At 40.9% G+C, this 21,960-nt stretch overlaps 1 protein-coding gene and 2 non-coding genes across 3 annotated transcripts in view; 2 read left to right on the forward strand and 1 right to left on the reverse strand.

Annotated features, from left to right (window-relative positions):
• ZFX (zinc finger protein X-linked) overlaps positions 1-21,960 on the reverse strand; it is a 77,252-nt gene that overhangs the window by 47,811 nt on the left and 7,481 nt on the right. The window lies entirely within an intron of this gene.
• Positions 9,570-9,675, forward strand: LOC132225352 (U6 spliceosomal RNA). Its single transcript, XR_009450874.1, has one exon. It is a non-coding gene; the product is annotated as a U6 spliceosomal RNA (small nuclear RNA).
• LOC132225329 (U6 spliceosomal RNA) lies at positions 19,119-19,225 on the forward strand. Its single transcript, XR_009450854.1, has one exon. It is a non-coding gene; the product is annotated as a U6 spliceosomal RNA (small nuclear RNA).

A 21,960-nucleotide genomic window follows, 5' to 3' on the forward strand; every position in this document is an offset into this window, starting at 1 on the left:
ATGCTCCTGATGCAGGATGGGGCCTGAGAGCCTGCATGTCCCACAAGCCCCAGGGCAATGCCGAGGAAGCAGGGCTTTCTGGGATCCGGCAGAGCTGTGGCCCCTCACTCTGGCATTGCATGAAGTCTGTTACCGAGAAATCCTGTAGCGCAAACACCTGCCAGCTCTGCTACTAGAAAGACAGTGGCACAGGGACAAGGCAGAAACCCATTTGGGGCTGGGCTTGTGGCAGCCAGTGGCTTAGAGTCCTCCCGTGGGCATGGTGTGGCCCAGGAGGGTTGAGAATCAACAGCTCTTGGCATTGATTCTGCGTCACCCACATCCATGCCCCTAGGAACTGGGTGTTCAGGTGTGGAGGAGAGTGATGAGAGCGTTGACACGGAGACAATGACCAACAAATTACAGGTGTGTGATGTTCCTGGCCAAGAAATACATGATGAAAGATGTTTTATTTTATTTTCTTAATGTTTGTTTACTGACTTGAGAGAAAGAGAGAGAGGAAAGGAAGGAGGGAGGGAGGAAGGGAGGGAGGGGGAGGGAGAGATTTGTTGTTCCACTTATTTATGCATTCATTGGTTGATCCTTGTATGTGCCCTGACCGGGGATCAAACCAGCAACCTTGGCATATTGGGACAATGCTCTAACCAACTGTGATAGCCGGCCAGGGCATGAAAGATTTTTTAGAAAACGGTTTTTCTGAGCTTAAGGGAGGTCTCCCTTAAGTGTAAACTGAAAGAACTTACCCCATTTCAGGGAGGATTACCTAATTACACACATATGGCAGTAAGTTTCAGCTACAAAGAAAACAACCTGCGATCCTCAAGACAGGAGAAAACATCATTTGTTCCGCACACTACTTGATGCTTTGCGTGAATTCTCTCATTTAGACTTCATAGCATTCCAAAACAGGGTGGTGCTGGCCTTTAAGGTGACCAGATTCAGGAACTCAAACTATGTTGTCGGGATCCCTTTGCTCTCCAGCTGCCTCAGCTCTCTCATTCCTCCTGGGGGCCCACAGGCTTCCTGCAGACGTGGCAGAGGCAGCTCCTGACTCACATGATCATAGCTCAGTAACACCAGAAGAGAGAGAGGGAGTCTTCCTCCTGGTTTCACCAGAGAAGGTCTCCAGTTGTCTTTCTGCCATGTGCTCGCCCTTGGATCCATCACAGTGGCCAAGAGAATGGAGCAAGAGAACTGGCCAGGCCCTAGCCGGTTTGGCTCAGTGGATAGAGCGTCAGCCTGCGGATTAAAGGGTCCCAGGTTTGATTCTGGCTAAGGGCACATGCCCCAGTTACGGGCTAGATCCTCCCCAGTGGGGAGCGTGCAGGAGGCGGCCAATCAATGATTCTCTCTCATCACTGATGTTTCTATCTCTCTATCTCTCTCCCTTCCTCTCTGAAATCAATTATATATATATTTGGCCAGGGGCTGAGGGTACTGTGATTCAAAATCCCATCAGAATTAAAAGGGTGGAGTGAGAAAAATAAACAAATAAAAGAGAAGTTTGGCCAACAAGTGCAAAGGGTACACAATGGGGAGGTCTATGAGTTGCCCCACTATACGGATGATAACAGTAAGGATTAGGGGTCAAGAAACTTGCCCAAGGTCATACATCCAGTATAAATTGAGGAGGCCGGAATACAAACCAAGGCAGTCCCACCTTTGCTTTTAACCACTATGCTACAAGGCAACAAAGACCGTTTGGTTTCAGACTTCTCTGCAATATCAGCTTTCAGAAGAAAATAGAGCAACAGCTAGACATTTTTAGAGAAAAAAAAATTGTAACCAAAGATTCGTACACTCTGCCAAACTGTCTATCACCACAATAGCTAACAAATATTACACACACCGTGTGGCGGGCACTGCTGTAAGTTCTAAGGGGACCTCTGTGCTACTACACCTGAGCTGGGGGAGGGAGGATGGTGTCCCACCGCTCTAGAGGGATCATTGGCCTGGGTCCTCTCTTGCTCCTCCTCCTGATTTAGAACCACTGCCCTGTGAGCAAGTTGAAGCAGGGGGGTCAGTACCACGTTTAGTAGAATTTTTGTCCTACTGGGGAGACTGGGCAGGGGAGGGAACTTTAGTCCTCTCCCCTGCATCTGCCTGGATGAAGCTGATGAGAGATGAGAGATCTGCAGGCTTGCCCTTCCTGGAGTGAAACCATGGTCTAAGACTGGCAGCGGGAGTAGGGGTGGGGGTTGGGGGAAGAGAGCCCCATCTTCTGGGCTGAATTTTCCAACAGAGCTTCCATCACACTGAGTTGGGGAGCCGGAAGCAGTTCTCGGCTCAAATGCTACAGACTCCCACTGTTCTTACTAAGGTTTAAGCAGGAGATTTTCTTGAATGAATGTTTCTATTTGCTGTATGTCCTTGGGACAAATTCCAGAGACTTTAAACGGTTGGGTTTTTTAAAAAATAATTTTCACCAGCTAAATGGTTCTTTTACTGGGGAGAGTGTCTCTACTAAACTCCTCACCTCAACGTTTTGGAAATCGGCTGCCTCAATCAGGTGTTTTCTTTTTAAAGTGAAAAATACATTTGGTAGCATTTTAAACTCATGATTCAAACATATTCCATGTGTTTCAATCCACTGCAATTATTTTTATTGGTGCTCAAATTATACCAACTGTGCCTAATAGGAACTTCTTTACGTTGGTTCCTGAATCCTTCTGACATGACCCTCAGTTGTTCATAGCTTTCTTGCTATTAAAATACTTGAGTACATTACCTCCCCCAGACCCAGAGGATGCTCTTGAAAACCTTAAAAGTCACATTTAGCAGTATCAAAAAGAGTATAGATATCTTCCAAAGAAATGAATCAGATAAAAGCAAACAGTCAAAAGGGGAAACAAACAAATTTTAAAAATCGTCGCGAATAAGACATGGAAGCAACCAAAGCATCCTGCAATAGAGGACTGGATAAGTGAAATAAGTCAGTCAGAAAAAGCTAAGAACTATATCATTTCACTCATATGTGGGATATAAAACAGAAACTCATGGACACAGACATAAATAAATAAACCTCAAAAATTTTAAATCATAAAACAAATAAAAATGATAAGGAAACATTAAAAATAGCATAGAAAAATATGACATAAATAATTAAACAAATGCATTAGTGATCACTATAAATATAAATGGGATCTACTCCCCTATTAAAGATTAAGATTCACAATTGGATTAAGAGGTCAATCTTGCTATTTCGGACATGGATGGACCTCTAAAGAGTATTATGTTAAGTGAAATAAGTTGGACAGAGAAAGACAAATACCATATGATTTCACTTATATCTGGAATCCAAAAAACAAATGAACAAACAAAACAGAAACAAACTCTTAGATACAGAGAACAAGCTGATGGCTGCCAGAGGGGAGGGGAGATGGGGGTTTGTTCAGAAAAGAGGAAAGGGATTAAGAAGTACAAACGTTTGGTTATAAAATAAGTCATGGGGGATGTAATATACAGCATAGGGAATAGAGTCAATAACATTGTAATAACTATGGACAGGGACAGATGATTACTAGACTTATTGTGGTGATCACTTTGTAAGGTACATAAATAGATCACTGTGTTGTACACCTGGAACTAATATAATATTGTATATCAACTATAATTAAAAATAAGTTTTAAAAATAAAATTTGAATTTCATACTATTTAAATGAATCACAAAATGAAACAAAAAATTAAGGTAAAGAAAAGGGGGAACATATAAAACAAATGCAAATTAAGAGAAATCAAAGATGGAAATATTTATGTTAGTAGAATCTGACATTAAAAAGTAACACTGAAGCCCTAACCGGTTTGGCTCAGTGGATAGAGCGTCAGCCTGCGGACTCAAGGGTCCCAGGTTCAATTCCGGTCAAGGGCATGTAACTTGGTTGCGGGCACATCCCCAGTAGGGAGTGTACAGGAGGCAGCTGATGGATGTTTCTCTTTCATCGATGTTTCTAACTCTCTATCCCTCTCCCTTCCTCTCTGTAAAAAACCAATAAAATATTAAAAAAAAAAAAAAAGTAACACTGAAGCCCTAACCGGTTTGGCTCACTGAAGGGTCCCAGGTTCGATTCCGGTCAAGGGCATGTACCTTGGTTGCAGGCAACATCCCCAGTGGGGGGTGTGCAGGAGGCAGCTGATTGATGTTTCTCTCTCTCTCATTGATGTTTCTGACTCTCTATCCCTCTCCCTTCCTCTTTGTAAAAAAAATCAATAAAATATATATATTTTTAAAAATCTTTAAAAAAAAAAAGTAATACTGAGCCCTAGCCAGTTTGGCTCAGTGGAGAGAGTGTTGGCCTGCGGACTGACGGGTCCCAGGTTCGGTTCCGGTCAAGAGCGTGTACCTAGGTTGCAGGCTCGATCCCTGGCCCTGGTTGGGACACGTGCAGAAGGCAACCAATCGATGTGTCTCTCTCACATCAAATGTTTCTCCCTCTCTGTCTCTCCCCTTCCTTCCACTCCTTCTAAAAATCAATGGGAAAATATCCTCTGGTGAGGATTAACAACAACAAAAGTGACACTGAAAATTATAAAGCCAAAATGTGAAGGATAAAGAATCATTTAATAATATGACTAATAAATCTGAAAACAAATATGCACACTAGACAATAGCCCGTTTTTCCCCCCTAGTGCCCATGCAACATTTACAAGAATAGAATATATAGCTGCACTCACAGTGGCACTGAAACAGGGTTAAATTGCTGAAGAAGGGGCCCAAAAGGGCAAAGCTTTCAAATGTACAGGGAAAGGACACACTACAGCAAGAGCCTGTAAATCAGAATAAACATCACAGCATGTGACTCACAGGAGGGGTCTGGAGAGGCCAAGTGCGGGCTCCTTATCTCTTTCCTGCCCCAGGCCTAGAATCAGCCATTTTTCAAAGAGCTCTGGTTCCATTTATTGGAGAATGGTATTTAGAAACAAAGGTCTGGATGTGTTCTCATTGCTGCTGAGTGTCACTGTTTCTAGGCCATCTCAGCACTCAGAGCCAGGAAATATTATCTAAGCATACTATCTCACGTATACTTACATATCTGTTTTTCTGTATCTACTAACTACAGTATTTATGGACAGTTCTTTTTGTCATTAGTTTTACATTATCTAGTCAAAGCACCATCTTTCTTTTTTTAAATTTAGGTATAATTGACACATAATGGATGTCAGGTGTACAAAAATAATGGTTCAATAGTTGATCACCACAATAAGTCTATTTAACACCCATCACTGTACATAGTTACAGAATTTTTTTATTAAAAAATTTTAATGTAGCCCAACCGATGTGGCTCAGTGGTTGAGCACCGACCTATGAACCAGAAGGTCGAGGTTTGATTCCCGGTCAGGGCACATACCCAGGTTGTAGGCTCGATCCCCAGTAGGGAGAATGCAGGAGGCAACCGATCAATGATCCTCTCTCATCACTGAAGTTTCTATCTCTCTCTCCCTCTCTGAAATCAATTTATTTATTTATTTTTTTAAATATAATTTATTGGTTTTTTACAGAGAGGAAGGGAGAGGGATAGAGAGATAGAAACATCGATGAGAGAGAAACATCGATCAGCTGCCTCCTGCACACCCCCTACTGGGATGTGCCCGCAACCAAGGTACATGCCCTTGACCAGAATCGAACCCGGGACCCTTCAGTCCACAGGTTGACGCTCTATCCACTGAGCCAAACCGGTCAGAGCTGTAATCAATTTTTAAAAATCTTAAATTAGAAAAAAAAAGATACCCATGTCTTAATCCTCGGAATCGATGAATGTTACATCATATGGCAAAAGGGACTTTGCAGATGTGATTAAGTTAAGGCTCTCATGATGGAGATTATCCTGGATTATCCAGATTGGTCTTAAATGTCATCCTAAGGTTCCTTAAGAGAAAGCTGTAAGAAAGTCAAAGGAGGAAGGAGGAGTCATGAGAATGGAAGCAAGAGGTTGGAACAATGGGAGGAAGGAGTCAGCTGAATACAGGAGACTTCCAGAAGCTAGAAATGTCAAGGAAACAAGTTTCCCCCTGAGGCTCCAGAAGGAACCAGCCCTACCACACCTTGACTTTAGCCTAGTGAAACTGATCTCAGACTCCTGGCCTCCAGAACTGTAAGAGAATACATCTGTGTGGCTGTAAACTACCAAGTTCGTGGTAGTTTTTTACAGCAAGGATATCCCTATGGTTTTGCCTTTTCCAAAATGTCACATGAGCGGAATCATACAATACTTTTGGGTCTTTGGAGTCTGGCTTATTTCATTTAACAAAATGCATTTAAGATTCATCCATGCTTATGTTATGTATATTTTACCACTAAAAAGAGATTCATGCATGTTGAGTGAATCAAGAGATATTTCCCTCACTGACTAGTGTTCTATTGTATTCATCTACCAGTTTATCATCCACCTGCTGAAGGACATCTGGTCGTTTCCAGTTCTTGATGAATAAAGCTGCTATAAACATTTGCACATAAATTTTTGTGTGCACATAAATTTTCAATTAACTTAGCTACTAAAACTCATATGTATTCATAGCTTTTAGGACATGGAGATGTAAATTTAAATACCATTACCCAGGAAACACATTATTAAGTAGTACAAACAAAAAGAATCGCCGGCCTTTTAAGGCCAAGGTTACGTTCACAGAACAAGCCATAAGTTCTGATTTCCAGATGTCTTACAAGACCCAAAAGTATTATATGATTAGACATAACATTTTCAAGGACATTTTAAGAAACAAGAAAATCATCTTACTCTGTTGCTGGAATTTCTTTCTTTCTCTCTTCCTTCCTTCCTTCCTTCCTTTCTTTCTTTTTTTAAGAGAGAGGAAGAGATAGAGAGAGAAACAACGATCAATTATCTCCCATATGTGCCCTGACCAGGGATCAAACCCACCACCTTTTGGTCAAGGGAACAATGTTCCAACCAACTGAGCTGCAGTGGCTGAGGCTGTTGCTGGGATTTCTTACCCCAGCAGTTAGGAGGGTCTGTGAGTTTCCAGTTCAAATGCTGAAATTCTGTTATTTAGAACTGAGACAGATCTAAGGTTAAAACTTACTATGGAAAGGAAAGGGACAAAATAGAATTATAAACAATTGAAAATGACCATGTAGTGTTATCCACCTACAGTGAGAACAGAAAAAAACTGATAATGAATATTTGAATTTCTGATTTATTATATTGGCAATACATTCACCCCTGGTCCTTAGTATTGTCTGCTATGAAACTTGTCAAATCGTTTCATAAACTCAGTAAAACTTATCTGCTTTTTCCAACAGATGTGCAATGATACCTCTGCCAGTAGAGTTTTGCCTGAACAAAGAAAAAAATAAGTCATTCAAACATAAAAATGACAAAAATTTTTCCATAAGGGCCAAAACTACAGAGGAATAATTCCAAGTCACAATCCTCAAAGCAAACTCAGGTATGAGTCACATAATACCTAAACGGCCTGTAAAACCACCTACAAAGTGTATAATAAGTATTTGTTGGTACATGGGACTTTCTCTTACTTACAAGCTAACAAGTTAGCCTGTTTCTATCCCCTGGAAGCCAACAGCATACTAAGTATGAGCATCATCAGCATATTTGCATGGACTCCCCACTTCCTCAAGTCCGACAGGGGCAATATGGAGGGGCCCAGGTGGACACACTATGTACCCAATGCGGGTTTGCATCGCAGCCAAGGAATACTGGCCTTGGGGAATTCACATCTTTTTAAAAAATATATTTTTATTGATTTTTAGAGAGAGAGGGAGAGGGAGAGGAAGAGAGAAACACTGATGTGAGAGGGAAACATCAATCAGCTGCCTCCTGCACACTCCCTATGCAGGATCGAGCCTGAAACCCAGGCATGTGCCCTGACTGGGAATAGAACCCAAAACCTTTCGGTGCATGGGACAGTGCCTAACCACTGAGCCCACTGGCCAGGGCTGAACTCACATTTTTTATGGCAAACGTGCTTTCTGTCCGAGAAGGAGATAGCATCTCATCTCTCCAGGCAACTCCCTGCAAATACCGCCTTGAGAGATGAAGGCCCAGGTAAAGAGGGTCAGGGACTCGCATTCTTGGCATACAAAACAAGAACATCAGGGACACTCTGGGCTCTGATAGATTCTATCTCCCAACAATATTATGCCTCGAGAGAAAATAGGCCATCTCTCTTTCCACATGAAGTGAACCTTAGGAATATTTCCCTTCACCACTGCTTTCAGGGGCTAGAATGCAGCCATCCATTTTTACCCAGTGACAGCAAACTGTGCATATACCAAGCCTGTGTTTTGCTGTTGTCCAATCATAGAGAACTCTCTGGAAGCCATAAATGTGAGTTAAGGAAGAAATATATCAGAGGGAGCAAGTACCATAGCAGGGTTGTTGTTTTTTTCCAATATATATTCATCTTTATTTTCCCATTATTAGTGGAAATATTACCCGAGAAAGGGTTTTTTTCAAATGAAAATTCTATAGAAAATTATTAATGGCATTATCTTCTATGTAGTTCCTAAGATGGTGGTTCCCTTTCAATTAATATGTTTATCTTTTCATAGGGTTGGGGTTTTTTGTTTTGTTTTGTTTTTGAGAGAGAGGGGAAGAGAGAGATAGAAACACCTATGAGAAACAGCAACATCGATTGGCTGCCTCCTGCACACTGGAGACAAGGGATGGAGCTTGAAACCCAAGCATGGGCCCTGAACAGGAATCGAACAGGTGACCTCCTGGTCCATGGGTAAATGCTCAACCACTGAGCCATACCGGCCAGGCTTCATAGAGTTTTAGTAATATTAGTCTAACATAAACAAAATGAATCTCATAGCGATGGCACCAAAAAATGATAAACGTTGTAAGGATATCCAAACGTTAGCTTGTCACCATTAAGACCATGGGAGTTTATTTATTTTTTTATTGATTTCAGAGAGGAAGGGAGAGGGAGAGATAGAAACATCAATGATGAGAGAGAATCATTGATCGGCTGCCTCCTGCACGCCCCCTACTGGAGATCGAGCCCACAACCCAGGCATATGCCCTTGACTGGAATCGAACCTGCGACGCGCAGGCCGACGCTCTATCCACCAAGCTAGGGCCAGACCACGGGAGTTTAAAACACTTCTTCATACACATTACTTGTGCTTTCTGACTAGCTGGGACTCAATCACATGTACAACGTTATCATCTCCTAATAGAATATAAAAATGTCACATCCAATTTTCTATTTCCATGGATGAGAAAAGACCTATTACCTGATAGTCATCTCAAGCGGCATACACCCCTCTCCTTTCACGTTTTACATTTCCTGCCTTCGCTTTCTGAGTGAAGCTGTCCAGAAACTGGAAGGCAAAGAAACCTGTAGATACAGTCCCTTCCCAGGGCACAAAGCAGACAGAGAGGAGTGGAGTGAATCTGGAAGGGCAAATGGGAGATAGCCAGCGCAGCCCATAAATGGCATTGATGTCATTGGTGTGATTTTCTAAACCATTAAACCATTCTTGGTAAAGTTCCAAACAAAACAACACACACTCCTTTCAATTTGTCCAGTGGTTCCGTTCCTGGAAAATTCCAGGATATTAAAACTGTGCAAAAAAGACTGTGAGTTATGCTCGCTTCGGCAGCAATAGACTAAAATTGGAATTATACAGAGAAGATAAGCATGGCCTCGATGCTAGGATGACATGCAAATTTGTGAGAGCATTCCATATTTTTAAAACTTCAATTTTTGAAAAAGAAGACAGTACTGGGGAGCTGACATGCAAAATGAGATTGGGTTTGGGCTCAGACCATTACAAATAGCTTTTTCATATATGTGACTATCTAAGGGGACATTTGAAAATTACGTAAGAGGTAGGAAAATCTGTCCTGGAAAGAATGTCACATGCATTGAAGAACATATGACATTCTTGGCTCCTTCCCATTAACTGCCAGGAAATCCCTGCCAGGGGAGTCCTGTCAATCACTGTAACAACTGAAATAGCCCCACATGTGTTCAAAGCATACCCTTGGGTGGTACTGCCCTCAGTGAGACCCACTCTCCTAGGTGAAATATTCTTCCTTGCAGAATATGAGTTTGATATTTCATCCTCTTAGTGTCCGGGGGCAACACAAAATGGAAGAAATGACTTCTCAATTTATGGGTCCTTGTTCAATCCAATATACTAAAGTCTCTGGCCCAGTGACGGAACGCTGACTGCCATTTCTGGAGACACATACTTGTGAATTTAAAATTTCTGATTTTGTATAAATAAAAACCAAGAAAATAACTGGATGTGGAGCTCACGCTTCATATGGAGCCCAATAAAAGTTTTAAAAGAACCATATTCCATGTCACTTGGTATTAACCTGTAACATTTTTCTACTTTTAACTTTAGTACATTTTAAGTAATACATACACATTCTATAAAATTACAAAATATAGACACAAAAGTACAAAGTAAAAACATCACATACTGTGGTAGACAGAATAATGGCCTCCCCGCAAAGATGTCCATGACTTAATCCCTTGAATCTTTTTCACGGCAAAAGGAACTCTGCAGATGTTACTAAGTTAAGGATCTTTTGTTTTGTTTTGTTTTAGAGAGAGGGAGAGAAACAAGGAGAGGAGAGGCCCAGATGTCCAGGCATGTGGGAGAGCGGAGAGGGGAGAGAGGAGAGGGGAGAGAGGAGGGGAGAGAGGAGAGAGAGAGAAAAGAGAGAGAGGCATTGATTTGTTGTTCCATTTATTTATGCATTCATTGGTTGATTCTTGTATGTGACCTGACCAGGGATTGAACCCACAACCTTAGTGTATCAGCACAATGGCCTAACCCAGTGGTCGGCAAACTGCGGCTCGCGAGTCACATGCGGCTCTTTGGCCCCTTGAGTGTGGCTCTTCCACAAAATACCGACTTCTGCGCATGGGCCACGAAGTTTCAAGCGCACTGTACATGCGCACCTTCACGTGGTATTTTGTGGAAGAGCCACACTCAAGGGTACAAAGAGCCGCATGTGGCTCGTGAGCCGCAGTTCGCCGAGCAGGGGCCTAACCAACTGAGCTACCCAGCCAGGCTTAGGGTCATGAGATAAGGAGATTATCCTGGATTATCCTTGTGGACTCCATGTAATCACAGGATCTTTCTTAAAAAAAGCAAGATGGTCAGAAGGCAGAGAAGGTGATATGATGAAAGAAGCAGATACTGGAGTGATGCAGGCAGAGCCAAGGAATGTTCGCAGCCTCTCGGGGCTGGAAAAGGCAAGGAATGGGTTCTCCCCTACAGCCTCCATTAAAGTCTGTGGTGTTTTAAAATCTATCATCTCTCCACATTTATTAATTGGCATTCATCTTTTGAAGTAGAGCTCCCCTTATCCACTGGGGATATTTGGTTATTGAAATACAGATTCTACTGGAAAGGCAGAAAAATGATTAACTCTTTATTAATAGCCAAATTACATAGTAAGAGTTGATTTAATAGCTGCCTCGAATGCTGACAAGTAAACATCTTCAGACTTTTGAACATCATTATTAAACCATGGATTTTCATAGATTCCACCTGTTGCAATTCATTGCCACCATGAATCTTCATAAGGCTCTAAATGCCCTGACTCTGGCCAGTGCAACGTGACCCCATTGATCTTTGAGAACTACTGATTCCTAGCACAACAAAATATCCCTGGCTTTCCTTGCACTTTTCCTGTCCCAGCCCTGGAATAAGCTATTTCTCCAAAAGGCCCAGCTTCCTTTTACTGGGGAATGGTTTTCAGATACCACAACCTGAGCACCAGGGAGGTTCATTATTCGAACATTACAATGAATGGTGGCAATGCTGTTCGGCCATTTCAATAGGTAGAACTAGAAAAATTCACATAGTGTGGCTGACAGCCTCTAGGGTGGCCCCCATAATCCCTACCTCCTGGTGTTCATGCTTCTGGGTGCTCCCTTCCTCATGAAAATGGGAAGAACCATGACTTGCTTCTAGTCGTTAGCAGATGACAAAGGTGACAGGTTGCATATAATATATGATTATAGTCTGTAGGACTGTTGCCAGCCTTACAAAGAGTCTATGTCCCTTGCTGTCTTTAAAGAAGCCGCCTGCCATGCTGAGAGCTGCCTATGGAGAAGGCCACTTGGCAAGGAACTGAGGGCAGCCTCCAGCGGACAGCCAGCAAGAAACTGAGGCCCTCAGTCCAGCAGCCCGCAGGAACGAAAAGCTGCCAACAACCACGTGAGCATGGAAGCAGATGCAATGGGAGCCTGGGCGGGCACCTTGACTGAAGCTTTGTTAGTCCCTGAAGCAGAGCACCTAGCCAAGCCATGCCGACTCCTGACCCACAGAAAAAGACAGAGAATAAATGTGTCTTGTGTTAAGCCTCTAAGTTTGTGTTCATATTGTTATGTAGCACTAGATAACTAATGTACTATTTAATAATGGGTTTATGTGAATATTTTCAATTCAATTTTAATATTATAGTGTTTTCTTTAATTTCTTGGATTTTATCCTAATTTTTTTGTTTTTTGTTTTTTACAAGTAATGGAACTTCTAGCCCGATCCCCTGGAGGACTGCACACCAAATTGTGAAAATAAGGGATCTCCTCTCCTTTCTATTTTTTCATTCTTCCTCTCTTTGAAGGGGAACATTTATTCATTAATATTTTTCTCCTATGGCCTTGCTCACTTAAGTAAACTAAATCTATGAAATCACTTCAAAATAATTTTAGTCCTAGGATTCCTTTAATTACTGTAATATTTCTTGTTAATATAGCACTTCGTGGTTTAAAGTGATTTTTTTTTATTTTTTTCATGTATAAGTTTCTCTAATAAATTTTGGAACAACATTCAATTAATAGAAATTTGATTTAGGCAAAATTAGAATACAGATTATTTGCTTCTCTCTAACAGTGTTTATTTCCCCAAAAAGGGCACATCTATGCTTTTAAAATGTTTTTTTTTAAATATATTTTATTGATTTTTTACAGAGAGGAAGGGAGAGAGACAGAGAGTCAGAAACATCGATGAGAGAGAAACATCGACCAGCCGCCTCCTGCACATCCCCCACCGGGGATGTGCCCGCAACCCAGGCACATGCCCCTGACCGGAATCGAACCTGGGACCTTTCCGTCCGCAAGCCGACGCTCTGTCCACTGAGTCAAACCGGTTTCAGCTTAAAACGTTTTTTTAAAACACAGTTAAATACATAGTTTGATTCTTTGTATTTTTAATAAATATATGAAATAGAAATTCAAAGTCCAAGCTCTGGACAACCATTTATGATGAACAAAGATGTGCCTAATTAAAACCAACCACTTCTTTTTTAATATTTAGTAAGGAATATTTATTTTATCTTTAAATTATACAAGTACATTAATATTTGTATTATTTCTGCTCAAAAACTAAATGTCTCCAAACATCCACTTGAAATGATGTTATAATACTAATAAAAGAAAAACACTCAGATTTTTAATACTTATTTATCACTTTCAGGTTTAACACAAGATGTTATAAAACAAATAATTCAACCTGACAAATAACATTTCCCAAAAGTACTATTTTCAGTAACAATTTCTCTCTATTAACTGAGGCTTGACAATAAATATTGTAAAATATCTCACAACCACCCTGCACATGGGTCAATAAATATTACTGTAATATATTTCATAGAAGGTAACAGGACAGGTTTTATAGAAGCTTAAGAAACAATGGTTAAGTTCTCCTGACCAAAAATATATCCACTAAGGAAGAGATTAAATGATGTAAGTCAAAGAATTTTCTGGCACAACTTCATATGTTCCTTAAAACTCTGTTCTGTCGTGAAACTTTTTTTTCTGGATTATTAATGCATTAAAGAGGTTGAGGGAACATTGAGAAAAAGGTCTGGGTCTAGTATAGAGCCTGGCATATCAACTCAATTAATGTTAAATAAATAAATTGACAATTACTGGAAGGAAAGAAGGAAGGAGTGCAAAGAGTCTAATGAATGACCTTAAGTGGCTTTAAGTTTCTCTGAAATATATTTAAATATCTTTAAGGTAATAAAGAAATACAAAGCAATGAAGGACTGAAGGAAGTTAGCCAAAACCTTAGTGAAGGCTGATTTCCATGAATCAATGAAAGAAATAGGTTATAAACACAAAAATGAGGGTTATGTAGTCTGTGGGTACAACGTCTACTTTAAAATTTTGGAATCCATGTCATTTTGTTTATAAAAGGATTAGTCTAACCTTTGAGGTTGTGAGAAACTGGAGATCTACTAGTACCCTGAGATCTCACAACTTATCCAGTCTTTGACCAAGCAGCAACTTTAGTCAAGAGACAGCAATTGTCACTGGAGTGCTATTGGGCTCCACAGGAAAAATACTGCCCTCTAGGGAACATTATGGATGGTTATTAATACTTTTTTTTTTTTGACACGTTGGAGTGAAACTACCAAACATTAATGAAAAAGGGAATCTTAAAAGCCACAAGAGAAAAAAGGTATTACCACTAAGAAATGAAAATTATATAACCGACAGACTTTGTATCAGTCACCAACTGCTGCCAGAAGACAGTGGAATGATATTTTCCAAGTGAAAAAGGGAAATTATTACCAACAAAGCATTTTATACCTAGATAAATTACCATTATACAGGCAAAATACAGACATTTACAGACATAAAAAGTAGTTTACCACTAATAGAAATACTGTGGATGTGCTGATTTATGGTGCCAGCCAAAATAGAATAAACCCACTATAGTCTATCTCTCCCACTTAGAACAACTATAACCTCTGGGGGTGGCTGGGGGAGACACACACACAAAAGCAACTACCTAAGAACTCTGAAATGTAAGCAAAATCAGGTGCATTGAGAAGGGAAGTAAAAATTTGAAGAGATGAGGGGTGAGTTACCCATATATTTTAGCTACTTTCTCTCCCAACATTGATCAGAGGAGAAATCTCCAGCAGAGCTTGCTTAGACAGTACAATGAGAATACCTCCAAGGAACCCTATACTTCTGGCCAGACAACTGAGAAAAGGTGCCCCTGAAAGTTGGAAGTGTGGAAGGAATAACAAAAAGGAGATTGCTGGAGAAGGAGTTAATTCTGTATATGAACTAGCACAAATCCCAGACTCAACTCTGAGCTGAGCATGCATGGGACAGACCCAAAGTAACAAAGCAAAGACTTTGAGAGCTAAACTATTATATAAAACACCCCTCAACCTAACTCCTGAGTAGAGCATATGCGGGATAAGACCAAAGTACCAGAGCAGAGGCTTTTGAACTGACATTGGGACCACTGCACACAAAGCTTGTAGTCTGAACCTAACCAGGTTGATTGCCTGCTTTTTTTAAAAAAAAAAAAATCTCATCCACCAGAGGACTTTAACAGGACCCAGATTCTTACAACATAAGATTCAAAATATCCAGTATACAATCCAAATTATTTGACATACAAAAAATCGAGAAAACGTGGCTAATTCCCAAGGGAAAAGACATTCAACAGATGCCAAATCCAAGATAACTCAGATGTTGAAATTAACAGACAGACTTTAAAGCTGTTATAATTATGCTCTATGAGGTAAACACACCCTTTAGATAAATGAAAATATAGTTCTCAGCAGAGTAAAAATAAACTATAAAAATAACCAAATGGAAATTTTAGAGGGTAAAAATACAATATATAAAATTAAAAATTCACTAGATGAGCTCAATAGAAGTAGATGTCTTAATATATATGTGTATATATATACATATATATATACACATATATATCCCTTATTCTATATATAACATGAAATATCACATATATATTTATATAATATATATTATATATTTTTATAAAGAGAGAAAAATGAAGATTATGTAGGCTGAGAGTACAACCCCTATTTTAAAATTTTGGAATCCATATCATTTTGTCTATAAAAGAGGATTAGTCCAGCCGTTGGGACCATGAGAAACTGGAGCCTTACAGCCCCGATTTCACAACCTACTCAAGTCTCTGGCCAAAAAGCAGCCTCAGGAGATACAGCAATTGTCTCAAAAGTGCTATAGGCTCAACAGGGACAACACTGCCCTCTAAGGAGCATTCTGGAAGTTTGTGGGTATGTTTTTTGAAACTGCAAAACATCACTGACAAAGAGGGGAGAAAACAAACACACACACACACACACACACACACACACACACACACACACAAAATTGTGGGGCTGGCAAATCCAAAATCTTCAGGGCAGGCCAGCAGGCTAGAGACCCAGGGAAAAACTGTAGTGTTAAGTCCAAAGGCAGAATTGTTTCTTCCTCAGGGGAGGTACGTTTTTTTCACTTAAGGTCTTCAACTAATTGGATAAGGCCCACCCATATTATTGAGGATATTCTGCTGTACCATTGACTTAAATGTTAATCACAATAAAAAAAATATACCTTCACAGATGATCCAAGGTGGAGGAAGGTAGAAGTCATACTCACTTCCTCCTCGGACCAAACTGAAAGTACAACTAAAATAAAGGAAAATCAACCTAAATAACCAACTGAAGGCTAGCTTAACAAAAGTTTTATTAGCAAGGATTTACAGAAGAAGTCATATCGAGACTGGTAGGAAGAGTGGAGATGTGAAAAGGACTGGACCCGTACTCACATGCAGTGGCTGAGAATCCAGAGGGATATCTCAGCGGCAAAGGTTCCCCCTGCTAGAAGCATGGGGTCTCAACTCCAGCAGGGCTCCCAGCCCAGAACACTAGAGCCTGGAAGAGGAGCCCACGTAACATCTGGCCGTGAAAATCAGTGGGAATTCTGTCCACCAGGGAGATGGGAGTCTGCTAGAAACCCAGGCACCCTCTTAAAGGATCAGAGCACAAAATCTCACTCACAGCCACTCACCGTGGGCTCCAGAGGAGGGAATGATGCTCAAAGAAGACAGGAGAGACTGGGTTGTGTGGCTTCGAGGAGAAAGCTGAAGGGACAGCCGCCAGGAGACCTGTGCTGAGTCCCTCTCTTACCTTCCCACAGATGCAATCTTTCCTGGTAGTTACAGCCTGGGGGAATGTAATAGACTCATCTTCCTGGCTCCCAGTTGCTCCACGGTGCTGAGCTCAAGCCCTGAAGAGGAGTCAGTTGCCTGCGCCTGTGGTGTAGAATTTCTTGGAGGGCTCTTGAGGATGAACTCAGGAGATGTCAGAGACTGAGTTATGTAGCTCTGGGGTAGGGACCACGCCTCCTACCACGCTCCTGACTGGAGCTTATCCCCTAGAGGAAATCCATTAGCCCCACCCTCCCAACTCCCAGTGGCCCCTCCCTGCCAACCCGGTGTCCTGCAGAATTGTCACCTGGCTGTGGCCAGCCTGGGCTTGCAGTGCAGAGTTTCTAGAAAAGCTCTGGGCAGAATTAGGAAGAGACTGAATTCTGTGACTCTAGGGCGGGTGCCAATTTTCCCTCACATGCCTGACCAGCACCATCATTCTTGTATATAGCCCTCCCTTCACACGGCCAAATCTTGGTCTCTTTGGGTCTGATGAACTTTGCTGGCCTCACCCTGATAACTCCACGAGACCCTGCCCCACTACAAAGGTCTGCAGGCACCCGGATGGTGGTGGCTGACCTTGGTGTACTCTGGGACTTTTGCTGAGTGGTTTCAGTACCAGCACTGGTGCTGAGTTTGAATCTGTATCATTCTGGTGAAGAACACATGCCCCTACCTGGTGACTCACTGAGAACGTACCTCATGCAACTCTCATATCACCAGAGGCTATTTCACTGAGACTAACAGGAAGCCACAGGCGGAGGTGGATTTTGGGGGTGCTTTGGGCTATTTGCTGACCTGCTCCCAGGCGTGGTGCTGGTGGAAACCGGCCTTGGTGTGCAGCTTGGCTCCTCTCATCATACCCAGGCCCAGCAGAGGTAGCACAAACTGTAGATTCCTTTGTAGCTCCAAACAGGTAGCCTTGAGCCAGTCACAGGCAGGGCCTAATATTGACCTGCTGCAATGGAGTCCCTCCCAAGAGGCCCCAGAACCAGCACACCTGGTGGCAGGCTTCAGACCACAGCAGAGCACCACCCAATTAGTTCCTCAAGAAGCATGCCCAAAGGGAAATCTCAGCAGGCACAAACCCTGTTGGGGAAAATTTTGCTTTGTGGGGTCAGCCTCCACACAGCAGTTCATACACTGTGGTTGGGGTCAATCCATATCTTCACCCAGCCTAAGAATCGACCCCACCCACTGAGGGACCAACAACAATCAAGACTCAACTACAACAGGAGGGCTCACATAACCCATACAAGGGACATTCCTGGAGCACCTAGCTCAGGTGATCAGGGAGACTGTATCACTGAGCCCCACAACATACCTACTACATAAGGCCTCCATACCAAGACAAGAAGACATAGCAGATCTACCTAATGCACAGAAACAAATAAAGAGAGGCAGCCAAAATGAGGAGACAAAGAAACATGCCCCAAATGAAAGAACAGGAGATATCCCCAGAAAAAGAACTAAATGAAATGTAGGCAAGCAATCTACCAGGTATAGAGTTCAAAACAGTAGTTATAAGGATATACAAGGAACTTAGTGAGAACTTCAACAAAGAGATAGTAAGCATAAAACAAAGGACATAGAAACAACGAAAAAGAATCAGTCGAAATTTAAGAATACAAAATCTGAAATGAAGAATACACTAGAAGGATTCAAAAACAGATTAGATGAAGCAGAGGATTGAGTCAGCAACTTAAAAGACAATGTAGCTAAAAACACCCAGAGAGGCAAAAAGAAAAAAATAATTTTAAAAAATTATGTGAGAGAGACATATCGATTGGTTGCCTCTCGCACTCTCTAAAAACCAATGGAAAAGTATCCTTGGGTGAGGATTAATCAGAAAAAATAAAAGTACAGCCAATATCCCTCATGAATACAGTTGTAATACAAATAAATAATACAATGATTAATAAATAACACAAGAATAAACTCTGGGCCCTAGCTGGTTTGGCTCAGTGGATAGAGCATCGGCCTGGGGACTGAAGGGTCCAGGTTCAATTCCGGTCAAGGGCACATGTCTGGGTTATGGGCTTAATCCCTAGTTGGGGGCATGCAGGAGGCAGCCAATCAATGATTCTCTCTCATCAGTGATATTTCTATCTCTCTCTCTCTCCCTCTCCCTTACTCTCTGAAATCAATAAAAATACATATTTTTTTAAAAAAGAATAAACTCTGGTGCTCGCTTCGGCAGCACATATACTAAAATTGGAACGATACAGGCAAGATTAGCATGGTCCCTGCCCAAGGATGACATGCAAATTCGTGAAGCATTCCATATTTAAAAATAAATAAATAAGAAATAATTTATTTGAAGAGGTGGCTGTTGACACACACACACAGAATAAATTCTGTTTCACATACAATTGTAAACCTACTTTTGCCAACCCCTGTATTTAGCAATTAAAATTCAGAAACATATTAAAATAATTATATGGGCTCTAGTATCCAGAATATATCAAAAACATCTACAACTCAACAACAAAAGGACAGACAACCCACTTAAAAAATGAACAAAGGACTTGAATAGACACTTCTCCAAAGAAGATATACACATGGCTAACAAGCATATGAAAAGCTGCTCAACATCACTACTCATTAGGGAAATGAAAATAAAAATCACAATGAGATATGACTTCACACCCACTGGGATGGCCATAACACGAACAACAAAACATAAAATAAAAAGCATTGATGAGGATGTGAGGATGTAAAGAAACTGGAACCCTCACACATTCCTGGTGGGAATGCAAAATGGTGTGGCCACTTTCGAAAAGGTTTGGCTGTTCCTCAAAAAGCTGAAACACTGAATTACCATATGACCCAGTAATTCCACTTCTAGGTATATACCCAAAAGAATTGAAAACAGGTGTTCAAACAAAAACTTATACATGATGTGCATAGCACCACTGCTCACAATAGCCAAAAGATGGAAACAACCCAAATGCTCATCAACAAATGAACAGATAAACAAAATATACCATCTTATTCAGTCATAGAAAGAAATGAAGTACTGACACATGCTATGACATGGATGAACTGCAGAAACATTGTGCTACGTGAAACAAACCAGACACAAAAGGCCACACACTGTATAATTCCATTTACATGAAATATGCAGAGTTGGCAAATCCGTAGAAACAAAAAGCAGATTAGTGGTTGCCAGGGGTTGGGAGAATGGGAATGAGGAGTGATTGCTTAATGAGGATGAGGTTTCCTTTCGGAGTGATGAAAATGCTCTGGAATTAGATAGTGGTGATGATTGCACAACATCGTGAATGTACTTAGTGACAATTGTACACTTTTAAATGGCTAAAATAGTAAGTTTTATGCTATGTGTATTTTATTACAGTAAAAAAAAAATTTTTTTTTAAGAGTCATACACGCCGAAACCGGTTTGGCTCAGTGGATAGAGCGTCGGCCTGCGTACTGAAAGGTCCCAGGTTCGATTCCGGTCAAGGGCATGTACCTGGGTTGCGGGCACATCCCCAGTAGGAGATGTGCAGGAGGCAGCTGATCGATGTTTCTCTCTCATCGATGTTTCTAACTCTCTATCTCTCTCCCTTCCTCTCTGTAAAAAATCAATAAAATATATTAAAAAAAAAAAAAGAGTCATACACCATGGCCAAGGGAGGTTTATTCCCTGGATGCAAATCTAGTTCAATATTTAAAATCCCTTCAACAAGCTAAAAAAGAAAAAAAATCACATAATCATATCAATTGATGCAGAAAAGCATTTGACAAAATTCAACACTGATTCCCGATAAATATTCTCAGAAAACTAGGGATAGAAGGTAACTTCAACTTGATAAATAAAACCTATAAAAAAACCTTAGAGCTTACATTATACTTATTGGTGAAAACTGACTGTTTTCCCCATAAGAACAGGAACAAAGCAAGGATGTCTGCTCTCATCATCTTATTCAACATAGTACTGAAAGTCCTAGCCAGTGCAACATGACAAAGAAATAAACTGAAATAAAATAAAAGGAATCGTGATTGAAAAGAAAGAAATAAGGTTGTCTCTATTTGCAGATGACATGAATGTTTATGTAAAAATGCCCCACCGGTGTGGCTCAGTGGTTGAGTGTGAACCTATGAACCAGGAGGTCATGGCTCGATTCCCAGTCAGGGCACATGCCCGGGTTGCAGGCTCGACCCCCAGTATGGGGCATGCAGGAGGCAACTGATCCATGATCCTCTTTCATCATTGATGTTTCTATCTCTCTCTCCCTCTCCCTTCCTCTCTGAAATCAATAAAAATATTTTTTAATCTATAAAATAACTCCTAGAGCTAATAATTTTGACAGCATCACAGGATACAAGATAAGTGTATAACATAACTGTATTTCTATATATTAGCAATGAACACATGGACATCAAAATTTAAAATAAAATACCATTTACAATTAGTAAAAAATAAAATACTTAGATATAAATCTAACAAAACATGTATAAGACTTGTATCCTTAAAAACTACAAAACCCTGTGCAAGAAATACAAAAAGGTCTAAATAAATGGGGAGACTTTTTGTGTTCGTGAATTAGGAGACTCAACATAGAAAAGATGTTAGTTCTCCCCAAATTCCTGTACTACTGGTTTAATGCAATTCCTATCCAAATCTCGTGTGTGTGTGTGTGTGTGTGTGTGTGTGTGTGTGTGTGTGTACGACCAGGGCTGGGGAACGAGTCTGCAATCAAGGTATGTGCCCTCGCCTGGAACTGAACCCGGACCCTTCAGTCTCTGGGCCAATGCTCTATCCACTGAGCCAAACCAGCTAGGGCTCAACAATAATTTATAGATGTAGACAAGGTTATCCTAATATTTACATAGAAAGGAAAAGGAACTAGAATAGCTAAATTAATTTTGAAAAAAGAAGAAGAAAGTAGAAAAAAATTAGTCTACCTGATTTCATGATTTATTATATAGCTACAGTAATCCAGATTGTAGACGTATAGACATAGGTCAATGAACAGAATAGAAAATCCAGAAACAGACCCACACAAAGATACCCAACTGA

This window comes from Myotis daubentonii, chromosome X, assembly GCF_963259705.1.
Source record: "Myotis daubentonii chromosome X, mMyoDau2.1, whole genome shotgun sequence".
NCBI classification, from domain to species: Eukaryota; Metazoa; Chordata; class Mammalia; order Chiroptera; family Vespertilionidae; genus Myotis; species Myotis daubentonii.